This window comes from Anas platyrhynchos, chromosome 1 (assembly GCF_047663525.1).
Source record: "Anas platyrhynchos isolate ZD024472 breed Pekin duck chromosome 1, IASCAAS_PekinDuck_T2T, whole genome shotgun sequence".
Classification (NCBI taxonomy): Eukaryota; Metazoa; Chordata; class Aves; order Anseriformes; family Anatidae; genus Anas; species Anas platyrhynchos.
Window position 1 is genome coordinate 190,327,468 of NC_092587.1, and position 9,976 is coordinate 190,337,443.

General features: G+C 44.3%; 1 long non-coding RNA gene across 1 annotated transcript; it reads left to right on the forward strand.

Annotated features, from left to right (window-relative positions):
• Positions 1-4,740: 4,740 nt before the first annotated feature.
• On the forward strand, positions 4,741-9,433 carry LOC106019078 (uncharacterized). Its single transcript, XR_001193637.5, has 4 exons — positions 4,741-6,954; positions 7,037-7,176; positions 7,531-7,609; positions 9,130-9,433. It is a non-coding gene; the product is annotated as an uncharacterized lncRNA (long non-coding RNA).
• Positions 9,434-9,976: the final 543 nt, after the last annotated feature.

The following is a 9,976-nucleotide window of genomic DNA, read 5'->3' on the forward strand; positions in this document are numbered from 1 at the left end:
ACTCTGCAGTTTTTGACGCAGAGTGGGATTTAGCTCCCATACGTAGCAAGCTGTGTAGTTTGTGTAATAGAGTTGCTGGGGTACTGTCTAATCTGCATCTCTGTGGGGCATGATTCAGTTCCATAAATGTGTCAACAGAGACACCCTGTGGAGTCTGTGGCATTTGTTGGGGCTGGCAAAATAGGACCTAGGCTCTAGAGGAGACCTCCAGCCTGGAGCAGCAGGTGGAGGCCAGGTGAGATGCCCAAAGATCTCTAAAACAGCATTGAAGCCTGTGGTTGGGCCACTGCATGCTTCCCTGATGACTGTGTTGGGTCATAGGTGATTATTTTAGATATTTAACATTTGCACAGCTAAAGCTGGGTTCCATGAATACCAGGTAAAGCCCGTGGCCTGACCTGCAGCAGTTTCTTTCTGTGGTCGCTGGGTGGCATTTCAGCATCTCCGTGGGCTTTGCTAAAGCAGCTGCGTGTATCTGGGCTTTGGTGTGCCTGCACATCCCGTTTGCAGTGTGGCATGAAAATATAGTCTTATTGTAGGCACCGCAAGAAAAACAGCAGAGCCCTTTGCAGAGGCTCTGAATCGTGGAGCAGACAGGAGAAAGCCCGAGGCAGCAGCTGCAGTTATAAGGGGGGTGTGATTGAAAGTGCTCCCAGTCAGAGGCTGGCAACAGCGTGCTAACCTTGGCAGGTAAGTCAGTTAGCTCTTAAGTTGGCGGCATCCCCTCTAATATTTCCCATTAGAGGGAACGTAGGTGGAGGTTTTCCCCTTTGTGCAATAAATAAATAATTAAAAATAAAATAAAATAACCAAAGGGAACTCTGGGCCACCAGCTCACGTCACAGCAGCTCCACTAAAGGAGGAGGCTCAGGCAGTGTCCCAGAGTGGCCAAGTGGCAGAGTCAAGCAGGAGGGAACGTGGCAGCTTCCCCAGGGGAAATGCTCTTTATTGATGAGGAAGGCACTGAGCCCTGTTCTCCTGAAAGCTGGGTGCAACCTTTGCTTCCTGCTGCTCAGCTGGTGGCTGCCATGCTCCCAAATTATGGTCAAGATGAATACAGACCTGGAAATAACACCACACTCAGCAATGTAACATACTACACTCCCACAAGGATGCTCTTTGTCCTGTCGTAGTGGTGGGATGGGATAACCATCTAACTCATACAGTTTGGTGTTCGCAGTACAAATACAACGTCATCAAAATGTAAATCCATCAGTGGGATCAGGCTGCATCTGAAGAGTGTGAACTCTCCGTTGCAGCAGAATCCAGGGGGAAAGACCCATTACTGAAGTTTGGATGGCATGACATTTGTACTGCAACCACCCAAAAGTTTTAATTAAGTGGTTATCTCATACAGTCACTGCTGTAGGATCATGCTTATGGGGGTGCAGTCTGTCATATTTCTAAATGTGGTATTATTTTTTATTTGGATTAACTTTAGTGTGGCTACTCAGCCCCCTACCATGTATAATGCTCCCTTTGAGGGGGATGTATTTTATTCTCTATAATTACTGGTACAATCAGTGATAACATAATGCCAATTTTGTCTGAAAGTACACAGAAGCATGTACTGGCTCAGCCTTCAAACACAGAGCCGTGGTGCGGTGTGGTGTGGTGATAAGCAGTAATTAATCCTCTCGACATACAGACCACTGGAAAAAGAATTGGGTAAAACACGTGTGGGATTACAAGCACAGCCTATCAACTATGGATTTGTTCTAGGGTTTTTGAAATAGGACTGTAATAGCAGATTGTAATCTGTTTCAAACAAAAAAACAGGCCCCAAACAAAGATGGGGCCTAGCGGGACTTCTGCTGAGCTGCCTGGAGCAGGCAGCAGGGCTGCAGCGTGCCAGCCCACCCGTCCCTGTGGCAATTCCTCATCGCTTACACTGGGACAGGTTCATCTCTTGGCTGGTTTATAGTCAGAACTGAAAACTTCCCAAATGTTTCACAGATAGAGGGTGTGACCTAACTTCATACAGCTCGGTGCCAAGAAGTTTTTGTGCCACGCCAGTGGTAGCTAACAGGGTGTGCATCAATGTCACCAAGAGTGTCTGGAAGGCCTTTCAAGCTTTCCATAAGGAAGAAGCTGATATTTTCTGTCAGTCCTTTTGTCACTGACCCCATGCCCTTGCTATAAGGCTCTCATTTGTCCCTGTGTGACCCTGTTGGGGTCGGGGCCTCCTCAGGCAGCCCAGGACAGTGGCCAGCCACAATTCAGTGGTTGTTCACGCCAGGTGTCCTACCCTTCCTTGCTGACCACAGCCAAGAAAATAAGTTTTCCCAAGAGAAAGGAAGTGACTGCACCTGCTGCATTGCCTGTGTGTGTCCATGACAGAACAGGTACCTGAAGCCTGGCCTTGCAATCCCCAAAGCACAGGGTGCTGGTTCCCTGGAGCCTGCTCTCCGTGGGATGGCTGTCCCATGGGTGGGACAAATGTTCAGGTAATGAATCACAGATGCCAGATCATCGGGCACCTCTGAGAGAAGGTGTGTAGAAGTTTCCTTCACAAATATCTTTTTAATATTGGAGTAAGGTGGAGAAACAGTCCAGCTGTCACTTGCGTTAAACCCAAGTATCCAAGTAAAAACGTGTGACATCCAGCCTCCCTCCAAGGTTTGGTTACAAGGACGTCAAGAAGTATCTGGCATCAGAATGTCATGATGTGTTGGAAAAGGAAAAATTAGTGTGGCAGTAATTGAGTGGTGACATTATCTGCACTACAGTCTGAGGGAGAAGACGAGCTTTTTGACATCAGCTATTTTAAGGTTTTTGACCTTTGCTATGTTGCACACGCTTGGTTCTATATGATGTGATGTCTGGGACAAGCATACTGGTCCTTGTCAGCAGCGTTCACTCACACATTACGTATTGTGGGCTATTTCATCGAGTTATAAATATCTGTCTTGTAAATATCTATTTCAATCAATTTAGGAAGTTTGACAGAGAGACGCAGCACAGGCTACATGATCAGTCATGAACAATTTTGAGCAAGCAGACACAAGATTCCTAAAAATGCAAAGTGAAGTCTCCTGGGACTGTCTTGGTCTTTCACCAAAATACAGCTGATTTAAGTTCTTGGCAACTTACTTGTTAGAGCTGATGCGAAGCTGGTGAGCTGTGATGTTATAGAATTTAATTTTTAACTTGGGGCTACACCTAAACCTATAGTATCAAATGAGCAGCATTTGAGGTGTTGGAGCCTCACCATCCTGAGCTCTCTCTTTAGAGATCCCCTGGGGGGATCTATTCAGCTCTCCCTTAGAGGTGCAAATATTTCCTTATCAGGATTTATTATTTTGGGTGCTTAGTTTTGGGTGGGATCAGCCCAGGTCTGGAGATCCCAACCAAGCTCAATGCCCCATTCTTACATGCATTAGTGTCTGTAGTAAGGGACTACCCAAGCTGGAAGATTAACGATTTATGGGAGGGATGAAAGAGAGATTTGCTTAGAAGCTATGGAAGCCCATGGGAGGTTCAGCAAGATTTGTGTGCAGTGGTGTCCAAAATGTGCATCTTGCATGCCTCTCCAGATGCAATTTATTTTTTCTCTTATAAAAGACTGTTCAAGACTGCAAGCTATACATTTTACGGAAAAGAGCCAGAAGGGAAAATCTACTTTCTTGTAAAACACAGGTCAAGGCACTGCAGCCGATTGTTCAGAACCAAATTTGTAATTTTTAGTTAAGCTGTAGCATCTCTTTATGACATTAAATTCCCAAAGTAATGTTGAATTCACCCTTTCTGGAAGTAGGAGAATTGATTTTTATTTTTATTTTATTTTATTTTATTTTTCATGAGCTGCCTTTTGGTCATTTAAAGAGTGAATAGAGAAAGTTACAACTCAGAGCTCTCTGAGAGTTAGCAGCCTCCAGGAGCAGGTTCCCATGCCCTTCAAGCCTGGTGTATTTTTGTTAAGCCACCAGCTGGGAACAGTTGTGATATTTTCATCTTAAATGTAGGACCTGGGGTCAGCATCACCAAACTCAAGCTTATGACATCACCGTATTCAAAATAAACTTTATTTCTCCAGCTGATCTCCAGCTGATCTCCTCGGCTGTTGATACCAGCAGCAGAGCTCGTGCAGCACTGCAGGAAAATCACTGCGGCTACAGCAAAGAGAATACCTACCACATACCCACTGCATTGGGTGGCCAGTACTTACACCACTAGTGACTGCAATGTTTTGCATCTGAACTGAGAGAAAATCAAGAGGGAAAACCTTTTCAGCTGGAAGGAAGCTGGCCCATGTCCCCACCAGTGGGAGATGTGGGAGGAAAAATGCATTCTGCACATTCCTGCCTGCTCTCCCATCACATGCTGCACCTTCCCCATGCAGCTGAAATGAACCTTGGCTTGGATGTGAGAGCATCTCTTTATATACCAGCAAAGAGTTGTGAGATCATCTCTAGATCCTTTTTTAAAATAGGCTTAAATATTTATTTGCATCAGGTAGTGCCGGCTGATTGGGAGTTGTGTGCATGTGTGTGTGTGTTGCTTCACTGTCTCAGACCAAGTTTTTAAAGCAGAAAATGTATTTAGCTTCTCTGTTTCCAAAGGCATAAAAAGTCTGGGAATAAGTAGGTAAAAATGATGTAATAAAGGTGTATTTTGTTCTAATAAATCACTGTGTCAGAACACCCAGAGTATTCCAAGACAGCAGATAATGAATACTGGAATTACAGTACAAATGACATCCCAAGAAGGCATTAGAGAAGACGAACAAAAAAAAATAATAAAGGCATATTATTTTTGTACAAAAAAAAGTTGCCATGTTTATTTAAGAATGTTAAATTGATTTTATAGAAATACTAAGGGTGATTTTGTATCAAAGGCTGGAAATAGTGCAATATCCCCAGAAATGCAGGTCACAGAAAATTTATGTAAATAGCAGCTAGCAAAAGCCATTGCAACTCTCCAGGTATATTTTTGATGCTACAGCAGTCCAGGTCGATGTTGCTGCTCTTCAGCACCATCTACTGACACCACACCTAGTTATTTTGATTCTGCACAGTGCACTCTGAGAGTGCGCCTTCCAGAAGTCAACGGTGTAACTCAACAGTGCGTGGCTGAGAGGATGGTAGCAAACAGGTTAAACGTGGCAGACAGAGGACTGCACACGAGCATGGATGCCAGTCAGTCCTCCACAAAAGACGGGTTTTGCTTTAATGGATTATTCCTGTTTTTTAAGAAACCAGATATCTCATCCACACATAGATCTTTGTAATGAAGTGAGGAATGTTTTACATTTTAGTCTCAAACTATTGAGCCACTAAAACACCCCATCCTTGAAAAATTAACTAACATGACAAAAAATTATAAATGAGTACAGAGCCCTGTACTCGGCTCTGGTGAGGCCGCACCTCGAGTACTGTGTTCAGTTTTGGGCCCCTCGCTACAAGAAGGACATCGAGGTGCTTGAGCGGGTCCAAAGAAGGGCGACGAAGCTGGTGAGGGGCCTGGAGAGCAAGTCCTATGAGGAGCGGCTGAAGGAGCTGGGCTTGTTCAGCCTAGAGAAGAGGAGGCTCAGGGGTGACCTTATTGCTCTGTATAAGTACATTAAAGGAGGCTGTAGAGAGGTGGGGGTTGGCCTGTTCTCCCATGTGCCTGGTGACAGGACGAGGGGGAATGGGCTAAAGTTACGCCAGGGGAGTTTTAGGTTAGATGTTAGGAAGAATTTCTTTACTGAAAGGGTTGTTAGGCACTGGAACGGGCTGCCCAGGGAGGTGGTGGAGTTACCATCCCTGGAAGTCTTCAAAAGACGTTTAGATGTAGAGCTTAGGGATATGGTTTAGTGGGGACTGTTAGTGTTAGGTTAGAGGTTGGACTCGATGATCTTGAGGTCTCTTCCAACCTAGAAATTCTGTGATTCTGTGATTCTGTGATTTTTAATTATTACTCCAAGCTTGCTTGGAGTAGAAAGCGTCAACCGACCTTAAACAAGCCATTGCTTCTGATGATAATATGTATGTGTGCATAATGTTTGTGCCCTGGAAAAATCAGTGAATATTGAAAAGCTGGACCAGTACATGATATCACTGGTATTTTTGCTTTGCTGAATTATCTGCAGCAGAGCTCCTTCCAATCAGTCACAAGGAGACTTCCACGCTCTTTGAAGCTAAAAAATCTGTGTAATTCGTCTCCCTCTGCCATAGTGCAAGTGCCTGTTGGACTTCCCTGAAGAAATTACTTTCATTTAATAAAGTTTATACACTGCATGTGCTCATAAATAAATAAATAAATAAATAAAAATCCTGCTTGGTAATCCTATCTCTTGTAGCATCCATAAATTAATTTGTTTCTTGAGAGCAAGAATGATTTATAACTCACAACAAAACAGAGCATGAGCATGAGCAAATTAAGAGGAGCATTCAGGCAGTTGGAATGCAATTACAGCATAAATGTACATGCCGTGTTAATGCGATATTAAGGTTATGAATTTAGTCAAACAGGAATGAGCATTCACAAAGATATGGTGCCTTCCTCCCTATAGTATTTGTCTAGTTGTGCAGACATGAGAAACGTCTGTATTACTGAAAAACAATCAGAGGGCTACCTATGACTTTCATATGTGCAGACTCAAGATGCCATTTTATCTCTGAGCTGCACCAGCTTGTGAACGGTGACATACACTTTGCTCCACTGAAGAGATATGGCTTTTATTCTGGTTGCTTTCCTTAGTCTAAGTCATTGGGCAGGAAGGATCTGCCTGCTTGGCTTGCACAGAAGCACTAGGATGCTGCTGTGCCCACCGCCAGGCCTGGCAGGAGCCACAGGCCCAACCCAGCTGAGACGTGCAATGGCTGGGATGACTGGCTTCGGGTCTCAGGTTCCAGCTGAGGGTCATCTGCCAAAGGGAGGTGTCCCTCGGGCTCTGCAGAGGGCAGCCACTGCAGCAGTTGGGGTGTCATGCAGCACCACCTGGTCTGTGCTCATGAGGACAGGGTGAAGGTACGAGGCTGAAAATCATCTTCACATGCCAGTTGAACATGGGCCCAGCCTCACTTTTTGAAACCCCCTTTGAAATACACAGGTGATGAATTCTACTGAAAGGGATTTGCAGCAGCAGGAAAGGCAGAGATGAGGCCCATGCAATAGGATTTGGAGCCACATCAGCCTTCTGGCCTGCTGGGGACCCATTGCCCATTCCCCTGCGCTGTTCAGGGGGAGGAGGTAGGTGAGGGTGGATGTGGAGAAGGTGTTTTTAGCTTGTTTTTAGTTCTTGCTAGTCTAGTCTGCTAGTCATAGACAATAAATTATAATTAATAGTTAATATAATTATTTCTAATAAATATAATTAATAAATGTTATTAATCTTAAATTAAATGTTATTAAAACAGGTGAGCCTGTTTTGCCCGTGACAGTAATTATTAAGCAGTCTCCCTGTCCTAATCTCAACCCTTGAGCTCTTTCAATTGTATTTTCTCTCCCTTTTCCTTTGAGGAGGGTGAGTGAGAGAGTGGTTGTGGTGGAGCTCAGCTGCCCAGCAGGGTAAAACCACCACACTTGGTCTGTTCAATTTTCTAGCACAAGTGGAAGAGCTGCAGCTTCTACCAGAGGATTTGCTTCTGCACAGAGAAAGGCATTGATGGTTTCATAGAAGTTGGTACGTAGCAGGCTCTGGGAAACACCAAAAGATCACCACATTAAGTCTTTGCCTTGTATTTCCTTTTTTTTTTTTTTTTTTTTTTTCTTTTCCCTGATATGCTTGGTATGAATATAATTCTTGCCACATGCTGTAAAAAAACAACTTCTTCTTGGGGAGGTTGGTCTACCAGGAAGGAAAAAGAAAAGGAATTCTCCAACTAGGTGTCTCTTCACACTCAGACTTGCAGTAAGTATTTTTCTGGGGAACTAAAAAATGTCACATACTGTGGCTGGTGCTCAGGTTCTGGTTTCCTGGAAGGGAGCTCTGCTGAAGTGGAGCAAACTGCATCCAGTGGGGAGTGACACCGGATCCTGCCCGTGTGGTGTCCATATGATGTTTGCTTCCAAGTCCATTGCACAGTACTTGGTCCTGGTCTTCCCTGGTCTCTATGGAAATCCTCAGTGGTTTTAGGATGTTAGTTATTATTTTGAGATTTCCTTTTGTTCACAGAGTCTGAAAAGGTGTGAAGGCTGAGTTGTAGTCCACCAGAAGAATGGTTTTATGTCCTCAAACTCAGGATGCATCTTTCAGGCCCTGACACATGGTTTGGGGGGCTGTCTGATGGGCAAGGTCTTCTAGGAGACTGCTGGACTCTGCCAAGGGCGATGGGAGCCCAGGCTGGTGCAGCCTTGCCCTTGCTGCCCATGTGGAGTGGTGCTTGAAGAAGCCCCTGCCTACAGGTGGTGTGACACAGCTCCTGTCCCTGTGGGTCAAATCCCTGCCTTAAAACTGAGCCTTGTGCATCTGCCTTCCATGAAGAGCTTCTGGTCTCTGCTCATCCTCCCCAAATTTGTCCGGGGAAGACCAGTCAGCACAGGACAGGATCTGATGGCCTTTGGTTTTATTTTCTGTGTTTTATCAGGTGAAAGCTGTGGTAGAGGTGAGCTGCACCACCAGATAGCTCAGGTGAAGTAGAACAGGGAGGACCCAGCAGTTCTTCCATTGTCCAGGGTCTGGATGTGCAGAACAATCCTGTTGTGACACCATTTCAGGAGACTGAGTCCCACCCCACCCCCAAAACAGATGCCTTCTTAATGTCCTTTTCTCCCCTCTGCTGTGTTGTTTCTGCAGTGAATCTTTTGGGTGCCAGGAATCCGTATGTACTTCATCCAGGAACAAGCAGTGACGAGTGTTAGTGCAAACTTCATTAATGCCAGTGTGGCGACAGCCTCTTAAATGTCAAGCCCATGCGCATACCTGGGTCCTGCTTTCTTTCACTGAAGTCTATTTTTAGTAGAGGACAGGCGCTGAGTTTGGAGAGCACACTCCTCACCCCTTAATTCTGCTCTGCAAATTCTGCAAATTCTGTGGTGTCACCCAGTGGATTGAGAGAGCCACTTCAAAGACTCTAGTGACCTACTTTGACTATTGCTAATAAAACATTTTTGCAGTAAAATGTTGCGTCAAACACCCATCTGCATTTTCTTTAGGTGTTTGCAAAAGTCCTTGTAATTTCGTCTGTTGTCTCTCCTCTACAGTTCCTTCACAGGTTTTCTGATGGTGTTTGAACGATGGCTGGGAAAAAAGAAGGTACTGCATCGAGGGAAGGGAATGATTTATCCAAACATGAAAGACATTTCAAAAGACAAATATCCCATCCCAGACAGTTAACCTTAAGACTCCATTACAAGGATTATGGTCTACTAAGAGCTGGCAACTTTTTGTAAAGAAAAAGACCTTTCATCTCTGTACTAAAAGAAGAGAATTTGAAGAACTGCTACCTTTTCTTTCTGCAAAAATAGTACAATAGTCTTTTGGTAGTATTGTAAGATGGCTGGTAGAATTTAGAGGCTTTTTTTTTTTTTTTTTTTTTTTTTTTTTAGCAAACTGAATTAAAATTGCTTTAAAGAAGACCTGAATTTTGCTTTTTAATTTGGTGATACTACTACAAAGTTTTCCACAGGGAAATTTCCCTAGTCCTTTGACTGCCAAATTAGCAGAAGTGGCAGATCTGAGAAATTTCATTAAAATAATCCAATATTCAATTTTGATTATAAATTGGGGATGTTGCACATTGAGTTACTTATTACTGGATCAGCCTGTAGCCTCAAGGAAGAACTCAGAGGTTTGTGTCCCATATCCTGCAGACAAAGCTGATGGACTGATGTCCCTGAAACCAAGTCCTTCACATGCTTCCCTTAAAAAAGGGAAGAGACAGCAGAAGATGGATGCCAATCTAATTTCTCCCAGCAAGTGACTGAACTATGGATGCTTTTTCCAGATGAGTTTTGTCACATGCCCGGTCATATTGATTAATGATCGCTAAAATGAACTTGTGCGTGCTGGTATCCCCTTTCCATGATAGCCAGGTTAGCCCTGCCTGAC